The sequence below is a fragment of the Oncorhynchus mykiss genome, chromosome 5, assembly GCF_013265735.2.
Source record: "Oncorhynchus mykiss isolate Arlee chromosome 5, USDA_OmykA_1.1, whole genome shotgun sequence".
NCBI lineage: Eukaryota > Metazoa > Chordata > Actinopteri > Salmoniformes > Salmonidae > Oncorhynchus > Oncorhynchus mykiss.
In genome coordinates, this window is record NC_048569.1 from 42,514,060 (window position 1) to 42,535,423 (window position 21,364).

Genomic DNA, 21,364 nt, shown 5'->3' on the forward strand with positions numbered 1-21,364 from the left:
ACACGTAATGTGATGTAGCATGTCAGATGAAGATGTGCGGGCCTACCGAGTGGCGCAGCGGTCTAAGACACTGCAGCTTGAGGTGTCACTACAGACCCACGTTCGGTCCCAGGCTGTGTCACAGCCGCCCGTGCCTGGGAGACCCATAAAGAGGCATACAATTGGCCTAGGAGAGGGTTTGGCCGGGCCATGATTTCCTTGTCGGACGGTGTTTCCTCCGACACATTGGTGCAGCTGGCTTCCGGGTTTAGCGAGCAGTGAATCAAAAAGCTGTGCGGCTTGGATGGCTCTCGACCTTCGTCTCTCCCAAGTTCATAGTTGCAGCGATGGGATAAGACTGTATCTACAAATTGGGGAGAAAAGGGGTTAAAAGTACAAAGAAAATAAAAAGATGAAGATGCACATATCTCACGTTGCTAACTGTAGCCTATTTGCATTTAGGGTCAATACAGGGCAGGCATTGGATACCAGCTTGCCAACTAATCATAGGATGTAGCCAGCTTCCTTTCAACAATGTTTCAACTCGAACTGGCTAGATAGCCAACTAATTTAAACTCGGACAAAGATATGGATAGCTAACACGGATTTGCAAGTTAGGTGGCTGACTACCCACTGGGCACAGACATCCACTCAACATCTATTCCATGTTTGTTCATGTTTGAAACAACGTTAATTCAACCAGTGTGTGCCTAGTGGGTAGCTAGCATTCGGGGCTTCGCCTGCTAACCCAAAACAACATGCATGTTCTCATAAGTTTATAGCATATTTTCAAGGATGTAAATCAAGGATGGCACTTGTCTACTACAAATAGCAAATAACAAAACGTGTCAGCCAGCATTCAGCAACGTACACAGCTAGGTGCATAGTAACGGTGTCAGTGTCACCGGCCTGAATCTATTCTGTAGTTACAGTCCCTCTACTAGCATATAAATTACTTCCAAATTAGAGAAAGTTATTTCACTATATGTTTATTGAGTGATACTGTATATCCAAACCTGGTGGATTTGTGGTTCAGCGCAGCGTTGTGGGAACCCCTCAACCATATCAGGAGCTGTTCCAGAAGGCTGAGGCAGTGGCCAGACACCAGTCCCACTTCAGAGTAATGGAGGACACTTGAATCGGGTTGGTAACATTTGATCTGGTCAATTGTCAAAATACTATCTGTCCTAGAATTCACCCAACTACCATTGATCATGTAATCAGTGCTGTGTGTCTTGTATGTTGTAAGTATATGCCCCTTTCCACTGTGCCAATGGGCCCCAGTCAGTGCCGTGCTGGCACATGTCCTATGTGAATTAGCAGTGAATCAGGATCTTTGATTGGCTTTGTTTAACTGTGTATTTAATGTTGGCTTCCATGACTGTATGGTGACAGTATTTCTCTCTCTCCCTCCCTCTGTGATATAGAGCTGTATTAGTGTTGCGGGGCCTGGAGCTGACCTACACTGCTATGCCCATCAGGCATGGGCAAATACCTCAGAAGCAGTGGTGTGAAGTACATAAAGGAAAACTACACACAAAAAGGATATTTTGGTATTTCTTTCATTACTCCATTGTTGACATAGTCCCAAAATGTTTTGCTTGTCAGCAATCAAGTTTTCGAGATATGTAACTTTCAAAATACATAAATTATTCCAGTATGACACATTTTGCATCACATTAAGCTGCAATGTGCGTCATATGATGCGATATGCATCATACAGGGATGATTTCTGTATTTTAAAAGTTAGGTGCATCCCGTTTCCTTTGGGCATCCTTGAGATGCGACCTGTGACCAATTCAATTGTTTGGACATGATTTTGAAAGAAACACACCTGTCTTTTTATAAGGTTCCACAGTTGACATTGCATTTCAGAAGAAGAAAGTTATGTAATTGTTGGAAGAAGGGGAAGCGGTTGAGACTGAAAAAATGGCCAGAAACAAAGACTTTCTTCTGAAATGAAGGCTGTTCCATGCGAGAAATTGCCAAGAAACTGAAGATCTCGTACAACGCTGTGTACTACTTCTGTTACAGAAGAGCTCAAACTGTCTCTAACCGGAATATTAAGAGCAGTGGGAGGCCCAGGTGCACAACTAAGCAAGAGGACAGGTACATTAGAGTGTCTAATTTGAGAAACAGACGCCTCACAAGTCCTCAACTGGCAGCTTCATTAAATCGTTCCCGCAAAACACCAGTCTCAATGTCAACAGTGAAGAGGTGACTCCTGTATGCTGGCCCTCTAGGCAGAGTTGCTCTGTCCAGTGTCTGTGGTCTTTTTCCCCATCTTAATTTTTTCTTTTTATTGGCCAGTCTGAGATATGGCTTTTTCTTTGCAACTCTGTCTAGAATGCCAGCATCCCACAAATACTGATGCTCCAGATACTCAACTAGTCTAAATAAGGCAAGTTTATTGCTTCTTTAATCAGGACAACAGTTTTCAGCTGTGCTAACGTAATTGCAAAAGTGTTTTCTAATGATCAATTAGCCTTATAAAATGATAAACTTGGATTAGTTAACAACATGCCATTGGAACACAGGAGTGATGCTTGCCGATAATGGGCCTCTGTACGCCTACGTAGATATTCATTTTTTTTTTTTTTAATAGTCAGTTTCCAGCTACAAAAGTCATTTACAACATTAACAATGTCTACATTGTATTTCTGATACATTTTATTGGACAAAAAAAAATGCTTTTCTTTCAAAAACAAGGACATTTAAGTGACCCCAAACTTTTGAAAGATAGTGTATAAACAGGATTCTATTCAAAACTCAGGCTTCAGAAAGTATTCATACCCCTTGACTTACTCCACATTTTGTCAGGTTACAGCCTGTATTAAATGGTTTTTTTCTCACCCATCTACACACAATACCCCATAATGACAAAGTTAAAACATGTTTTTAGAAATGTTTGCAAATGTATTGAAAATTAATTACAGAAACATCTCATTTACATAAGTATTCACACCCCTTTGCTATGACACTCCAATTTGAGCTCAGGTGCATCCAATTACCTTTGATCATCCTTGAGATGTCTCTACAACTTGGAGTCCACCTGTGACCAATTCAATTGTTTGGATATGATTTCAAAAGAAACACACCTGTCTATATAAAGATCCCACATTTGACAGTGCATTTCAGAAGAAGTAGAGGAAGAAGTTATGTGATTGTTGGAAGAAGGGGAGATGGTTGAGATACCGGAAGTGTTGTTTGAAACAAAGCGTGTTAGTGATAAAGTGGATAACAGTAAAGTCCAAGAAGGGAACAAAAAGAGCTAAAATTGTTGTGGAAAATGAGTGAAGAACCGTTGGTTGTTTGAGTATGTTTTTTGGATACGGATGCTCATTTAGGAAACCCTTTTCAAATCACTAGGATGGTGAAGAAGGCGCTGGTTAAAGTTAATGCAGTCAAAGTAACCAGGAGTGGATTGGTGTTGATAAAAAGCATGACGTGGACTGCTTTGATTCTCAGAGCAGGGAAACCGGTTAAAAGTGTTCTCTCTGGAGTCCCATTGGACATTGATAATCAATATCTTAGGCCAAACATTCCAGGATGTAGTTCATATGCACGTCGCTTGGCCTGTATCTACACATATGAACACAATATATCAAGTGTTGGTCCCATGTTTCAAGAGCTGAAATAAAAGATCCCAGAAATGTTCCATACACACAAAAGCTTATTTCGCTCAAATTTTGTGCACAAATTTGATTACGTCTGTTAGTGAGCATTTCTCCTTTGCCAAGATAATCCATCCAACTGGCCGTGTGACATATCAAGAAGCTGATTAAACAGCGTGATCATTACACAGGTGAACCTTGTGCTGGGGACAATAAAAGGCCACTCTAAAATGTGCAGTTTTGTCCCCCAACACAATGCCACATATATCTAAGTTGAGGGTGTTAAATTGGCATGCTGACTGCAGGAATGTCCACCAGAGCTGTCGCCAGATAATTTAATGTTTATTTCTCTACCATAAGCCGAGGCTTTGAGAATTTAGAGAATTTGGCAGTACATCCAATGGACCTCACAACCACAGACCACGTGTAACTACACCAGCCCAGGACCTCCACATCCGGATTCATCACCTGCAGGGTCATCCCATACCAGCCACCCGGACAGCTGATGAAACTGTGGGTTTGCACAACTGAAGAATTTCTGCACAAACTGTCAGACACCATCTCAGGGAAACACTTGTGTGCTCTTTACGGCTGAATCCCGCTTTCAACTGTCCTGAGAAGATGGCAGACAGCGTGTATGACGTTGTGTTTGCGAGCGGGTTGCTGATGTCAACGTTGTGAACAGAGTGTCCCATGGTGGCGGTGGGGTTATGGTATGGGCAGGCATAAGCTACAGACAACGAACAAAATTGCATTTTATCAATGGCAATTTGAATGCACAGAGAAACCGTGACGAGATCCTGAGGCCCATTGTCGTGCCCTTCATCCACCACCATCATCTCATGTTTCAGAATGATAATGCATAGCCCCATGTCGCAAGAATCTGTAGACAATTCCTGGAAGCTGAAAATGTCCCAGTTCTTTCATGGCCTGTATACTCACCAGACATGTCACCCATTGAGCACGTTTGGGATGCTCTGGATCGACGTGTACAACAGCGTGTTCCAGTTCCCACCAATATCCAGCAACTTCACACAGCCATTGAAGAGGAGTGGGACAACATTCCACTGGCCACAATCAACAGCCTGTTCAACTCTATGTAAAGGAGATGTGTCACGCTGCATGAGGCAAATGGTCGTCACACCAGATACTGGCTGGTTTTCTGATCCACATTCCTACTTTTGTTTAAGGCATCTGTGGCCAACAGATGCACATCTGTATTCCCAGTCATGTGAAATCCATAGGTTAGGGCCTAATGAATGTATTTCAATTGACAGATTTCCTTATATGAACTGTAACTCAGTGAAATCTTTGAAATTGTTGCATGTTGCGTTTATATTTGTGTTAAGTCTAGAATGGTAAAAAAGGTGCAAAGTTGATCTATATTATTGATGTTTGATTAAGTGTATCTACCAACCTAAAGCTGGGATAGTTAAATAAAGGTTCAATAGGGTGAAAGAGGTTGAGGTGTCAAGGATCGGGGCTATACAGCAAATATCCTATGTGAAGGGGTCAGAGGCCACAGTGCTGAAGGAGATATGGTGGGGAATACACCACAACCAGTTGCAAATGTTATAAATCAACCAAGTAATCTGGATACACTTACTGTGAAGGTGGATTTTGTAGACTTTATAGCCACAGTTAAGTTTTTGGGCATCCAAGACTTGATGGCAGGAGCACTGCAAGGACTACTGTCACCAGAAAATGCATCGCCCTCACAGGATCCTTCTGAGTCTGTGTAGGGACCTGATTAGAATGTTGTTAGAAAAGCAGGCTGATTTAGTTGATTTAAATGTCGTTATTGATAGTTTGTATGGATATACAGTACCAGTCAAAAGTTTGTTTTTTCTTTATTTATTTTTACGATGTTCTACATTGTAGAATAACAGTGAAGACATCAAAACTATGAAATAACACATGGAATCATGTAGTAACCAAAAATGTGTTGAACAAATCAAAATACATTTTCTGTTTGAGATTCTTCAAAGTAGCCACCCTTTGCCTTGACGACAACTTAGCACACACTTGGCATTCTCTCAACCAGCTTCATGAGGTAGTCACCTGGAATGCATTTCAATTAACAGGTGTGCCTTGTTAAAAGTTCATTTGTGGAATTTCTTTCCTTCTTAATGCTTTTGAGTCAATCAGTTGTGTTGTGACAAGGTTGGGGTGGTATACAGAAGATAGCCATATTTGGTAAAAGTCCATATTATGGCAAAAACAGCTTAAAATAAGCAAATAGAAACAAAAGTCCATCACTACTTTAAGACATGAAGGTCAGTCAATACAGAAAATGTCAATAACTTGTCAAGAATGTCAGTCGCAAAAACCATCATGTGCTATGATGAAACTGGCTCTCATGAGGACCACCACCAGAAAGGAAAACCCAGAGTTACCTCTGCTGCAGAGGATAAGTTCATTAGAGTTAACTGCACCTCAGATTGCAGCCCAAATACATGCTTCATGTAGTTCAAGTACAGACACATCTCAACTGTTCAGAGGAGACTGCGTGAATAAGGCCTTCATGGTCGAATTGCTACAAAGAAGGATACCAACAATAATAAGATGACTTTCTTGGACCAAGAAACACCAGCAACAGACATTAGACTGGTGGAAAGCTGTTCTTTGGTCTGAGGAGTCCAAATTCGAGATTTTTGGTTCCAACCGTCATGTCTTTGTGAGACGTAGAGTAAGTGAACGGATGATCTCTGCATGTGTGGTTCTCACTGTGAAGCATGGAGGAGGAGGTGTGATTGTAGGGGCTGCATTGCTGGTGACACTTTCTGTGATTTATTTAGAATTCAAGACACTCTTAACCAGCAAGGCTGCCAATGCATTCTGTAGCGAAACGCCATGCCATCTGGTTTGCGCTTAGTTTGACTATCATTTGTTTTTCAACAGGACAATGACCCAAAACACACCTCCAGGCTGTGTAAGGGCTATTTGACCAGGGAGGAGAGTGATGGAGTGCTGGCCTGCATCATATCACCTGACCTCAACCCAATTGAGATGGTTTGGGATGTGTTGGACCACAGAGTGAAGGAAAAGCAGCCAACAAGTGCTCAGCAAATGTGGGAACTCCTTCAAAGCGGTTGTAATAGCATTCCAGTTGAAGCTGGTTGAGAGAATGCCAGGAGTGTGCAAAGCCGTCATCAAGGCAAAGGGTGGCCACTTTCAAGAATCAAATTATATTTTGATTTGCTTACTACATGATTCCATATGTGTTATTACATCGTTTTGATGTCTTCACTATTATTCTACAATGTAGAAAAGAGTATAGAGGGAACAATGACTGGAGCCAAATACAGGCAAATCCTTGATGAGAACCTGCTTCAGAGTGCAAACTTTCTCAGACTGGGCTTAAGATTTATGTTCTAACAGAACAATGACTCCAAGCATACAGCCAAAACAACGCTGGAATGGCTTCAGAACAAGAATGTGAAGGACCTTGATTGGCTCAGCCAAAGCCCAGACTTGGATCCCCATTGAAAATCTGTGGAAAGATGAAGATTGTTGTTCACTGCTGCTCCCCATCAAGTTTACTAGAGCTGGAGGAAAATTTGCAAGGGAGAATCTGAGAAAATCCCCAAATCCAGATGTGAAATGCTGATCCAGACAAACCCAAGGCGACTCAAAGCTGTAACCGCTGCTTCTACAGTGCATTGACTCAGGGGTGTGAATAGTTATGTAAATGAGTTATTTCCGTATTTCATTTTCAATAAATTAGCAAACATTTCTAAAAACATGTTTTGTCTTCGTCAGTATGGGGCATTGTGTGTAGACGGATGAGATTAGTATTTATTTATGCAGGCTGTAACAACAAAAAGTGGAATAAGTCAAGGGGTATAAATACTTTCTGAAGGCCCTGTAACTATTGCTGTACACAACTTCTGCTGTACACACATTTTCTATGTCTATACTGTCTATACACACCAGTATATACATTTGTATATATTTCTCATTCAGATATTTCTTAATTTCTTTATATATATATTTTTTTTTTTTGGGGGGGGGGGGGATTTGTGTGTGTATTGTTAGGTATTACTGCACTGGTTGAGCTAGAAACATAAGCATTTCCCTGCACTTGCGATAGCATCTGCAAAATATGTGTACTTGACCAACAATACGATTTGATTTAGAGACGGCACTTCAACAAGCCTATTTCACACCATAGCCTGCTGAATTTCTAAAAATAACTTTCATTTCATTTTGATCTATGCACCAGTTAAAAGGTGGCACTGACTCGCCCATGGCTTGATGTTTCAGCATTGTCTCAATGAAGAGTTTGGTGTTCACCTAGCCACATGCACGTGCTCTTACAAGCCTGCTAGAGTTAGCAACAGGCGGACGAGCAATATCCACCATCGTAGTACGGAAGAAGCCTGAGCTGGAATGAGAAGCTAACTGAAGCTGACTAGTTTTCGAAATCCCTGAGTAGATCTAGCTTTAATAGAAGTATCCCCCACAGAGCTTACCCACGATGTTCCACAACGATTTAAGTCAATAAGTCATCGTTTTAGTCAAAGTGTGGTATATTTGGGCTTGAAGTGGGAAATCCAAAGTGGGGACTTTTTCTGTGTTTTTGAATATTACCACCAACCAGCATGGCTTTGTTTACTAAAACTCCCTGGAGTCCATGTCCACGCCCTGCTGAAATCAAATTAGCATAAATAAACAAGTCCACGTAATAATCTGTCAGTTTAAACTAGTGTGCGACGTTTGCGGTGAAAGGTAACAGAGTTTGTCAGACAAATGAGACATCCTGAAAATCGGTCTTCTCACATAATCGTCTGTAGCGTCCGAACGATTTGGCCTACAAACGGTTTGGCCGACCACTCCAAAGATGAGAGACTCGCGAACACGATGATGTTCTCCGTTTTACTCTACGATCCACACAAGCATCTTGGGACTCATCTGAAGTCGGTACAGCCGATCTGCCAACTTCTGTGGCATCCAAACTGTTTGGGCGACACACTGAGGTGTAAACTGTGGAAAGATGAGACTCTCACAAACATTGTTCTGCTCTAGGACACCCACAGGCCTCACAAGACTTGTCTGAAGGTCCCCCTGTACCAGTTGAAAAAAATGTATGAATCGAAGTATGGTATGTTGTATGGAGAATGTTTAGTGACCAAAAAAGGGGTTGAATACATGTAAAAATATATATATACAAAAATATATATATTTTATACTTCAAGGGGTCTTAAAATTCATAATAAAATAGCTCAATTATTAGTAGAACCAACTGGCTTAGACAGGGCGTAGACTGTTAAGGGACAAAAATATGGGGTTAAATACAACAACAACAAAAGAGATCTTTCTTATATCTCTTATCAACTCAGCAAAAAATAAATAAACGTCCTCTCACTTTCAACTGCGTTTATTTTCCACAAACTTAACATGTGTAAATATTTCTATGGACATAACATTCAACAACTGAGACAAACTGAACAAGTTCCACAGACATGTGACTAACATAAATGGAACAATGTGTACCTGAACAAAGGGGGGTTCAAAATCAAAACTAACAGTCAGTATCTGGTGTGGCCACCAGCTGCATTAAGTATTGCAGTGCATCTCCTCCTCATGGACTGCACCAGATTTGCCAGTTCTTGCTGTGAGATGTTACCCCACTCGTCCAACAAGGCATCTGCAAGTTCCCGGACATTTCAGGGGGGGGGGGGGGGGGATGGCCTTAGCCCTCACCCTCTGATCCAACAGGTCCCAGACATGCTCAATGGGATTGAGATCTGGGCTCGTCGCTGGCCATGGAAGAACACTGACATTCCGGTCTTGCAGAAAATCACGCACAGAATGAACAGTATGGCTGGTGGTATTGTCATGCTGGAGGGTCATGTCAGGATGAGCCTGCAGGAAGGGTACCACATGAGGGAGGAGGATAGCTTCCCTGTAACGCACAGCGTTGAGATTGCCTGCAATGACAACAAGCTCAGTCCAATGATGCTGTGACACACCGCCCCAGACCATGACGGACCCTCCACCTCCAAATTGATCCCGCTCCAGAGTACAGGCCTCGGTGTACTGCTCATTCCTTCGACGATAAACGCAAATTCGACCATCACCACTGGTGACACAAAACCGCGACTTGTCAGTGAAGAGCACTTTTTGCCAGTCTTGTCTCGTCCAGCGATGGTGGGTTTGTGCCCATAGGCGACGTTGTTGTCAGTGATGTCTGGTGAGGACCTGCCTTACAACAAGCCCTCAGTCCAGCCTCTCTCAGCCTATTGCGGACAGTCTGAGCACTGATGGAGGGATTGTGCGTTCCTGGTGTAACTCGGGCAGTTGTTGTTGCCATCCTGTACCTGTCCCACAGGTGTGTTTGGATGTACCGATCCTGTGCAGGTGTTGTTACACGTGGTCTGCCACTGTGAGGACGATCAGCTGTCCGTCCTGTCTTTGAAAGACAGGGTCCTGAAAAAGGGACATTTCTTTTTTTTGCTGAGTTTATATACTTCAGAACAAACTTCCTTTAGATGTATTTTTTTGGGTGGGGGGGGGGCGACGACGACTATATTTTGTTCCATGTAGTGAATCTGTTATTCAATATGTTTGTATGGGCTAAGTACAAATATTTTTGAGATACTTCAAGTGGTCAAAAGCAAATAGAAATATTATCCTTAGTATGACCTTGGCTAAATATTATTGTTTTTAGTAGAACTCCCCTCCCCTGGCTTAGACGAGGCTTATGGGTTAATCAGAAACACTTGCAAAGTCCTTCCTCTTCGTGAGTCACGACTGGGCTGAAACAGCTTTTTGGGTGCAAAATGTTGTACCTCCACTTTTTTACCAGAAAATGTACATCATTTGTCAATTTTCAATTATTTTTCAGCTAGTCTGTAGTCCAAAAAAATTTATCATTTTATAAATGGTAGGCCTATATTTGCATGATATGTTACAACCTTGCTCAAGATTGTAACAAACAATGAGGAAACACACACTGAGTAAAGGAATAACAAAACTAATTTATTCCATAAGTAAAGTAAAAAAATCACAACAATAATCAGATGAGGCATGAATGTCAGTAAATTAGGTTTCAACTGCCAAAACCACAACAAAACAACCAAAAGTATGCATGGTGAGAGGAATCTCTTGCTAATGGGGAAACAGGGACTTTATGCCACAACTGTGCTTTCACAGGTCAGCATCAGCACTGACGACCCTCCCAGCTCCGCCCACCAATCTCCTGCAGGAAGTAAGCACAGCAAAACCCAGGAGACAGAGCAGGGAGGGGGCGTCACAGATATGATTACATTTTGCAACCCTGCTCTCCTCGTCGCCCCAATATGATAGTATTGGGGAAAAAGAGATGACAAGATGACAGTATTATCTGGGGGAAAAAAGACTGTAGTAAAAACTAATGTCCCCAAAAACACAACACTTTTAAACTATAGTAAATACTACAGTATTTAATTTGCATACACCCTGCCCATTCCACTCCCCCATATCCCAATTTGTGCCACCCATAAGTGAGAAACCTAATGTACATGGCAAATATATATCATATATTGTGTTTTCTACAGGTTACAGGAAAGAGTAGAAGCTAGACCCTGTCTGTTCAGAGCCCTGTCTTATTGTACCCAACTACAGATTATAGACAATTTCAATGTTTCCTCAAGCAGAGCCTTCACTTCTATGTCAAAGATAATTAAACAAAAACACTATAGTAAATACTACAGAAATGTCTGCAAAAGCACTACAGTAAATATTACAGTAGACTGTACTACACTGCCCTACAAAGGATAAATGCAGTAACTACACTTTTGGCAAAAAAAAAGAGTTAAGATTGAAATCAGTCTTTGTAGTATCTGTTTTATCTTGTGACAAAGTATTCAGTTGTGTTCCGTTTCAGAGAAAGTGGAGTGTGAAATTTGCAGCAACTACAAAATCCAAGTAAAAAACCAAGGCAAACAGCAAGTGAAGTTACTGCACTATGGCTTTGTTCCACTGTGTTGTGACTGCAGTTACCTGCTCTGACATACAAAGTCAAAGTAACTATGCAAACTGTAAAACTGAGAAAATGGCCTCAAAGTTTATTTGCTGTCTACCTTTACAAAAAAAGATTGCAGTTTTAAAACTGCAGTAAAAGTACAGTAGCTGCAGTCTACTGTGGTATTTTAGATGCAGTGAATGCAGAGTAACTGCAGTGTATTGCAATTATACTGAACTCTAACTGCATTTACACTGCAAAACTACTGCAGTTATACTGCACTCTGCCCATAATCTTTTTTCGTAAGGGTAGCTAAATATGTTTTAGGTAGATATGCTGCGTGTGTCCGACTCCAAGCCCCCACAACTGAATAGAGAAGAGCAGAAATCATGAGCGCACTGCTTACAAAACAGCTGAGAGCTCTCCATGCAGATTCAGCCCGTCTCACCCAACTTAATCCAGCAAAGTGGACTCTGTTATCAACACAAACTCCCACCAAAGCACACAATCATTAGAAATACTTGCTCAACAAACCACAACACAACAACAACTGAATGATCTCCGTTCGAGACTATCCTACCAACAGGACATTAAAAACTGTAATATCTTGTGAACGACGACATGGTTAATATACAGTTGGCTGGGTTGGATATTATAAAATAAGGATTTGCTGGAGTCCAAGTCAAACTAAGATTCTTTATTTTGATGAACTCAGGAGAATAGCAGAGTGTGTTGACAGTCTGAATTCCGAAGCACTTGGTGAAAAGCACATATCTTTATAGTTTCTGTTCTTGGCCGGAATTCTCAGTTCCTGTTTTTATCTACACAAGGAAACAGGTGTGGTTGGTTTGCAACACATGATGATACTCCCAAGAACAGGAGATAATGATAGGACAGTCCGGCAGCACCGGACAGGCGAGAGGCTGGACAGGCGGGAGACTCTGGCAGCGGCCGGACAGGCGGGAGACTCTGGCAGCGGCCGGACAGGCGGGAGACTCTGGCAGCGGCCGGACAGGCGGGAGACTCTGGCAGCGGCCGGACAGGCGGGAGACTCTGGCAGCGGCCGGACAGGCGGGAGACTCTGGCAGCGGCCGGACAGGCGGGAGACTCTGGCAGCGGCCGGACAGGCGGGAGACTCTGGCAGCGGCCGGACAGGCGGGAGACTCTGGCAGCGGCCGGACAGGCGGGATGACCACTTTAGCCCGGCCCCTCCAGAGTGCAGGCACAGGTTTAACAGGGCTGTGGGTGAGCACTGGAGATCTGGTGCATACCACTCGCACCTCTCCCTTAGGCTCCATGCCCACATTCGCCCGGCACGGGCGGAGCACAGGCATAGGGCGCACTGCACCCTCCCAGCACCTCGGAGACACAGCACGCAGAGCCGGCGCAAGATACCCTGGGCCGAAACGGCGTACCAGAGACCAAACACGCTGAGCCAGCACAATACGCCCTGGCTGGATGCCCACTCTCGCGTGGCACTTGCGGGGGGCTGGCCTATAGCGCACCGGGCTATGAGCGCGGACTGGCGACACATAACACGGTGCCTGACCAGTACTGCACTTCTTCTGGTAAACACGGGGAGTTGGCTCAGGTCTATCGCCTGACTCCGCCAATCTCCCCGTGTGCCCGCCCCAAAAATTATTTGGGGGCTGCCTCTCATGCCTGTTGCGCTGCCTTACCTCATATCGCTGCCTCTCAGCTTTCGCTGCCTCCAGTTCTTCTTTGGGGCGGCGATATTTCCCAGCCTGTGCCCAGGGTCCCTTGCCGCCAAACATCTCCTCCCAAGTCCAGGCGTCCTGAACCTTCGGCTCCCTGTTACCATGCTGCTTGGTCCGTTTGTGGTGGGTAGTTCTGTAACGATTCTCGTCTTCGGATGAAGAGTATGAAAGATCGGACCAATGCGCAGCGTGGTAAGTGTTCCTGTTACTTTTCTTAGAACAGAAACACTAAACAAAATAACAAAGGGAGGAAAACAAAACAGTCCTGTAAGGTGCAGCAACACAAAACAGAAAACAGCTACCCACAACCCATAGTGGGAAAACAGGCTGCCTAAGTATGGTTCTCAATCAGAGACAACGATTGACAGCTGCCTCTGATTGGGAACCATACCAGGCCAAACACCTAGACATATAACACATAGAACAAAACATAGAATGCCCACCCCAACTCACGCCCTGACCAAACTAAAATGTAGACATAAAAAAGGAACTAAGGTCAGGACGTGACAATTAAAATGTTCCATTACAGTACCACTGTCCATATTTTCTAGCATAGTAATGGCTGCATCGTGTTATGGGTATGCTTGTAATCGTTAATTACTGGGAGTTTTCAGGATAAAAAAGAAACAAATTAATGCGAAGCACAGGCAAAATCCTAGAAGAAAACCTGGTTCTGTCACACCATGATCAGTTTCACCTGTCCTCATTATTGTCTCCACCCCCTCCAGGTGTCGCTTGTTTTCCTGTCTCTCTGTGCCAGTTCGTCTTGTATGTTTCCAAGTCAACCAGCGGTTTTCCCATTCTCCTGCTTTTTGCATTCTACTTTTTCTAGTCCTCCCGGTTTTGACCCCTGCCTGTTTCTGTACTTTGTACCCGCCTCCCTGACCATTCTGCCTGCCTTGACTATGAGCCTGTCTGCCACTCTGTACCTCCTGTACTCTGATCTTGTTTTGACCTTTTTTGCTTGTTCACGATCATTCTCTTGCCTACCCCTTTGGATTAATAAACTTTGTAGGACTCCAACCATCTGCCTCCTGTGTCTGCATTTGGGTCTCGCCTTGTGCCATGATAGGTTCAGTCTGCTTTCCACTAAACAATAGGAGATTAATTCACCTTTCAGCAGGACAATAACCCAAAACACAAGACCAAATCTACACTGGAGTTGCTTACCAAGATGTGTCTTCCCCTATTCCTGAGTGGCTGAGTTACAGATTTGATTTAAATATGCTTGAAAATCTATGTCAAGAATTGAGTTCTCCAAAGTTTTGGCATCTTCCAGAATTAAGGCCGCAAATCCACCATAGAAATAGTTAGAGTGAATAATATGAAGTTCCAGAAATATGGATAACTATTGCACAAGGTGCAACCTTTGGTAGGCTGCTGGCAGACTTTGGATGCGGTACAGGAAATCCATGTCAGCCTGGGCTCGTGGTTCTCACTGGGTAAGTGAAATGATAGGTTGCAAAAAGTGATCATGCATGCAGCAAATGACATGTAACTATAACCCAGCGAACAACAAACTTTCTCACAACTTTATAGACGTGCTAAGAATGTTTCCAAGAGACCATTCCTTGATGTCAAATAGAACTTACCCAAAACCTGGTTATCATGTTCTCAGAGTATAAGATATTACGTTTTTTGACATGTTAAATGAGAATGTTGTAAGAACATTCATGTTAGGAGAATATTCCATCAACATCCCACCAAATGTATACAAAACATGCTTGCCATGTTCTCAGAATATAAGATATTCTAAACATGATTCATGGGAACGTTGCAAGAACATTAGTCTCCTGTGTTCTGAGGGTTAGGACAATATTCCATCAACGTCCCACCAAAACATACATAGAACATGGTTGCCATGTTCTGAGAATATAAAATGTTAATGTTCTAGACACGTTTCATGGGAACGTTGTAAGAATGTTCCTGTATATCAGTTATCAGGACGTCGTCTGATGGTCCCAAAGAAAAAATTTCCAAAAAACAACAATTGTTTCATCATCCCAGCAAACTAGGAACATTCCCATAACAGTTGCTAAGATTCCCATGAAGTTCGAGTTAGGGTGGCCAAAGAGCTCTTTTTCATGTCATCTGACCATAGTACAACCTGGAGTTTGACAAACAAGCTCTTTGGCCACGCACACCAGTGGTGAGGTTTACTTAAAAAACAGAAGCATATGCAGAAAAGTACCTAATTACATAGACAATAATTTGAACCTCGATTCTTTTCTCCATTTAAAAAAAATGACTTGTTAAAAGCATACTTTGAGATTTTGCCAATGGGGCCCTTTATCTACTTCCCCAGATTCTTCTGATTCTGGGGAAGAAGATAAAGGGCTTCATTGCCAAAATCCCGAAGCAACCCTTTAAACAAAATCTCTTTCTCTGAGCAATTTATTTGTAGAAAATATACTGAACAAAAATATAAACATGGAACATGCAACAATTCCAAAGATTTAAATAAATTCATTAGGCCCTAATCCATGGATTTCACATCACCGGGAATACAGATATGCATCTGTTGGTAAGAGATATCTTCAAGAAAATAGTCCTCACAATGGCCTTCAGGAGCTCGTCATGGTATTTTGGGGCATTCAAGTAGCCATTGATAAAATGCAATTGTGTTCGTTGTCTGTAGCTTATGCCTGCCCGTGCCATAAACCAGCTTTATTCACAATGTTGACATCAGCAAACCGCTCACCCACATGACGCCATACACATGGGCTGCGGTTGTGAGCATTTCACTGTAAGGCTGTTATATTCGGCGCACGTGACAAATAAACTTTGATTTAATTTGAGGCTGGTTGGATGTACGTTGGAGGCGGCTTTATGTAGAGAAATTAACATTAAATTCTCTGGCAACAGCGCTGGTGGACATTCCTGCAGTCAGCATGACAATTGCACGCTCCCTCAAAACTTGAGACATCTGTGGCATTGTCTTGAGTGACAAAACAGCACATTTTTGAGTGGCCTTTTATTGTCCCCAGCACAAGGCGCACTTGTGTAATTATCTTGCTGTTTAATCCGCTACTTGATATGCCACACCTGTCAGGTGGATAGATTATCTTGGCAAATAACAAATGCTCACTAACAGGGATGTTAACAAATTTGTGCACCAAACTTGAGAGAAATAAGCTTTTTGTGGGAATGGAACATATCTGGGTTATTTTATTTCAGCTCATGAAACATGGGACCAACACTTTACATGTTGCGTTTATGTTTTTGTTCAGTGTAATATAGACTATATATACACAAATGTATAAGGACAAATAACCGTATTTGGCTATTTCAGCCACACCCATTGCTGACAGGTTTATAAAATGAATCACACAGCCATACAATCGCCATTGGCAGTAGAATGGCCCATACTGAATAGCTCAGTGACTTTCAACGTGGCACCGTCATAGGATACCACCTTTCCAACAAGTTCGTCAAATTTCTGCCCTGCTAGAGCTGCCCCAGTCAACTGTAAGTGCTGTTATTGTGAAGTGGAAACGTCTTGAAGAAGTATTCCCAGTGGCAATTTTAGCATGTAAATCTTGGTGGGGCAAACTCCCCCCCAAAATTGTGGGATGCATGCCAGCAAAACCACTACACAACACTAAACAATACTGTACATTAATTGCACTATAACGGTGACAAACAGTGCCCACAAACTGGGCCTACATAAAGCTTTTCCAGCTGCAGTCCCAACACCTTACCACTGCTACACCTGGCTATCAGCGGAGACTTGTCTGGCAGCGAACCAGTTCATTCAGCCTCATTTACTGCCTTTGAAAAAAATATGCTTTAACAAATGTGGTTTCTACTGACAATTGAGAGGTACAAACTATGGCATAAGGGGACGACGAGCGGATAAGAGGCAATCCATAATTTCGATTAAGACATTAATGAGCGATCTAGGACGGACGTAGTCAATATAACTATTTGTTTAGCACTTTGAAATGTACAGCGATAGAATTCAGAACATGGGCCGTTCTTACAGCATTCTCCCTGTACACCAAGTCAGAACCATAGGATAAATAAAGGGGGCATATAAGCAGACAATGAAAGCTTTGACTATGTTCAATGATTACATTTTGCTAAAACAGGCTATGGATGATCGTTCAAAACTTATTTTCCAATTTGGAGCTTGTTTTTTCTGAGATTTTCCAGTTCCGAGTTTCCAGTTGTTTTGAATGCGACAAAAGTCATGCCTGCTTGACAGCATGGCCAATGTTAAATGTTTATTCTTTTAAATTTGCCAGGAAAAGAGACCCTTAAACTCAGACTTGGACCACACACCCACTCCACTGAATACCAGGCTAGTGATTGCTTTGCAATGCTTAGCCACTGATTCCTTCCAAACTCATTGTTGAATTTGCAATTTCAAACTTGTTGTATAATGTTTAACTCCAATGGCCGATCAGCACCGATACGTTTTATCTATAATTTCTCTTCATAATTTCTCTTCATATGACAAGGATTGATAAGGATTTGCCAGTTGATTGTCGACTTGATTCATGACAATGACTGCTAGCTTGCTAGCTAAGATTTTGAAAGTATCAATCAAATCAAAGCTACAGTAGATATTATGTGATTTGATGTCATTTTATCTGTGGTCAATGACCTTGTATGGAACATTTCTGGCATCTTTTATTTTAGCTCTTGAAACATGGGACCAACACTTTACATATTCCATTTATTTGTTTTTGGTCAGTGTAATTGGTTGTTTGTCTTGTTTCTACCAATGTAATTCAAATGGAAACGGCCCAAGCTGCTTGCTATAGTTAGCACGCTAGTTAGTCTCTCAGGCAAGAAAATACAATTTGGGCTGCGCTCTTGTAGCGTCAACCTCAGCTGTCACTTTCACTAGCTAGCCATACAGACAACCAGCTAACTAGCCGCTGAAATGGATTGACTAATTTGTGTTTATCTGTTGGCCTTAGTTTATGGTTTGTCATGTTTGCTAGGTGCAGACATTCATAGGCTATACATTGCCTCGTTTTCCTATTATTTGACAGCTTAGCTGTTGTGTTAGGGCAGTGTAGATGCCCGTGCAATGGAGCTTATATGATGAGTTGGATATATGTTTACATAGCCAGCTAACAAGTTGCTTGTTGTATCCTGTTTCTATAGATGCAATTAATTTGGAAACTGACCCAGCTTTGTAACTAATCAGCTAACATTGGCAAACTATGTAGTTCGTCTGTCAGGCAACAAAGCAATAGTTGATTGGAGTCGAGAGAGAGAGAGAGAGAGAAAGAGAGAGAGAAAGTGCATGTATCGAATGGGAGGCTTGTAACTATATCACACAATGAATTATGGAAAACCCATTCTTAGGAAAATGGTTTGTGTATGGTTGAGAAAGAGAGGAAGGAAGAGGAAGGAAGAGAGAGACGTGTGTGAGAGGAAGAGAGAGAGGTTATGTTCCTGACCACTATGGCATTCTATTTGTTCCCCTCCTTCGGTTACTCTGTTCCACTAGATCAATGAAAGGGAAGGGAGTGATGTGAGCTCAGCAGCAAAAGGCAAGGAGGAAGAGGAGTTAGAAATGATTGGAGGGATAGAGATGTGGAGTGAGGAGGGAGGAGTGGCACAAGAGGAGAGTGGAGGGAGAGAGGAAGACGAGGGAGAGAGGAAGAGGAGAGGGAAGGAGATGAGAGTGGAGGGAGAGAGAAGAGTGAAGAGGAGGGAGAGTGGAGGGAGAGGAACATGGAGAGGAAGAGGGAGAGGAGGAGGAAGAGGAGGAGGGAAAGAAAGTAGCAGAGGGAGAGGAGGAGGAAGAGGAAGAGGGAGAGCACACCTGAGAGGGAGGAGACCTGGAGGAGACCTATTATTTTCTCTTTGTTTGTTATTTAATAAACACCCTTGAAACTGAGCTAATACAATTCTGTCCGAGTCTGATCTGTGTAAACGTCTTGACCAAACCCCCTGGTCTGCCACAAAATTTAGAACCAAATACTTTTATTATTTTACTGGGTGACTTTTACTTGAGTAACTTTCTATTAAGGTATCTATACTTTAATCATGTATGACAATTGGTATCACGACTAAGGATATGACCCAGATGCAGACACAGGAGGCGATCGGAGACTATGTCGACAGGAAGTCCATGCTGCACGATGAGCTGGGCCATCTCCTTGGCTGAAGGTAACTTGGGGAGGGGGAGGAAATGGGTGGCTTTAGAAAACCTATCCACCACTGTAGGGATGGTGGTGTTGCCATCATACGGAGGGAGACCAGTGCCAAAGTCCAGGGATATATGGGACCAGGGGTGATGAGGAACAGGGAGTGGTTGAAGGAGGCCAGCCGGAGCTTGCCACGGAGTCTGAGCACACACCATGCATGCTGCGACAAATGCGGAGAAGTCAGAAACTAGTGGGCCACCAAAAGCATTGACGGAGGACGGCCAGGGTTCGGCGGGAGCCAGGTGGCAGGTTAGCTTAGAGGAATGAGCCCACTCCAGGACCGGGGACCGAGCCTCCCACGTCATAGTTCCTCTCAGGGGGATTGAGACAATGGGACAGGAAGGCACAGGGATGCAGCTTTTGGTCCCGGGCAGACCGCTGGGACAGGACGGCCCTCACTCCAACATCAGAAGCATAGACCTCTACCACGAATAGTTGGAACAGGTCCAGATGCATGAGGATAGGGGCTGTGATGAACCGATACTTCAGATATGAAGACGCCCGGTCAGCAGCTGGGGACCATGTGAACAGAACCTTGGGAGAGAGGGTGCTGTAGTCCTGAATGAAGCGGTGGTATAAATGTGCAAATCCCAGAAAACATTGGAGCTACACTCTGGACATGGGTTGAGGCTAATCAACCACTGCTCTTATTTGTTGTCAAACTTGAATTTGACAACAAATAACTCCATGGAGAAGCTGGGGATCAAAACCGAGGACCTCACAATTGTGTTGCACCTCATCCCCTTTGGTAGACATAATGCCATATCATTACAGTGTGCTGTTTCATATACAACTCCAATACCATGATGTCAGTCATCTTCCATTATGGCACGGACGGGGATTGAATCCATGATTTGGTTAACAAAACGGACACCTTCCACTTGGCCACCATGCCACTATTTTCTGCTTGGAATATCGAAAGTAGTAGTTACGTAAAAATGTGAATTTGACACAAAACTCCTTGGATAAGCGAGGACCTCATGCGCTCCACCTCTGCGCAATACCATGTACTTTTTTATATACACCACTCCATTGAAACTACAAGGCCATGATATCAGCAATCCTTAAAGTGGTTGTTGCACTGCCAAGGAACCCACCCAGATGGATCTCTGCATGCGCAGAGTAATTTACTACCCTGTGGTGCTGGGGCAAATCAGATCACACATCAGCATGGAAGGCCGGAGAGAGAGGGTGCCATATGTTGTCATGTTCATTCAGAGAAACACAAGTACTATTCCACCCAGATTCACTCCCAGTCAAGATTCATGTTATATTACCAAAACTGTGTGTGTGTGTGGTGTCGGTGAAAATGAAAATGAAATAAAAACCCTGAAAAAAGAAGCATTGTTGTTACCAGACATCCTGTCATCCTGTGCAAGGTCAGAACCCAGAGGAGCATCAGCATTGTTCATATAGGACATTCTGTGAACCCAAATCACAGTCAGCATAATTGCACTAGAAGGTGAGGGCATTCACAGTCGACTGCTCAGACGGGTGAGGGCATACCTGCCAATCGTTTTTATTAATATACTGTATTATACTTTGTACATTTTGATTGAGTAATTCGGTCAAATGTACTACAATTGAAATATTCTAGAGTTTTTTTCTTGTGTTGAGTGTTAATCTTGTTTTTATAGTGGGTGTCTTTACACAATGGAAGACAAAATGAGTCTTATTCTTATTGACATGAATGTAGCATCAAATGAAAGAAGAGGTTGTGTTTCAAGTTTTTAATGTCACATGCACAAGTACAGTGAAATGTCGTTCTTCCAAACTCAAAACTCAAAACCCAATAACAACTTATCACTAGAAAATAAACACACAATAAATAATAATAGCAAATATTGAATACACAATAAGTAAGTAAGTAAGAAAGTAGGCATACTATATTCAGGAATGATTTAAAAAGTCAGTCTCAGTACCATATTTACATGT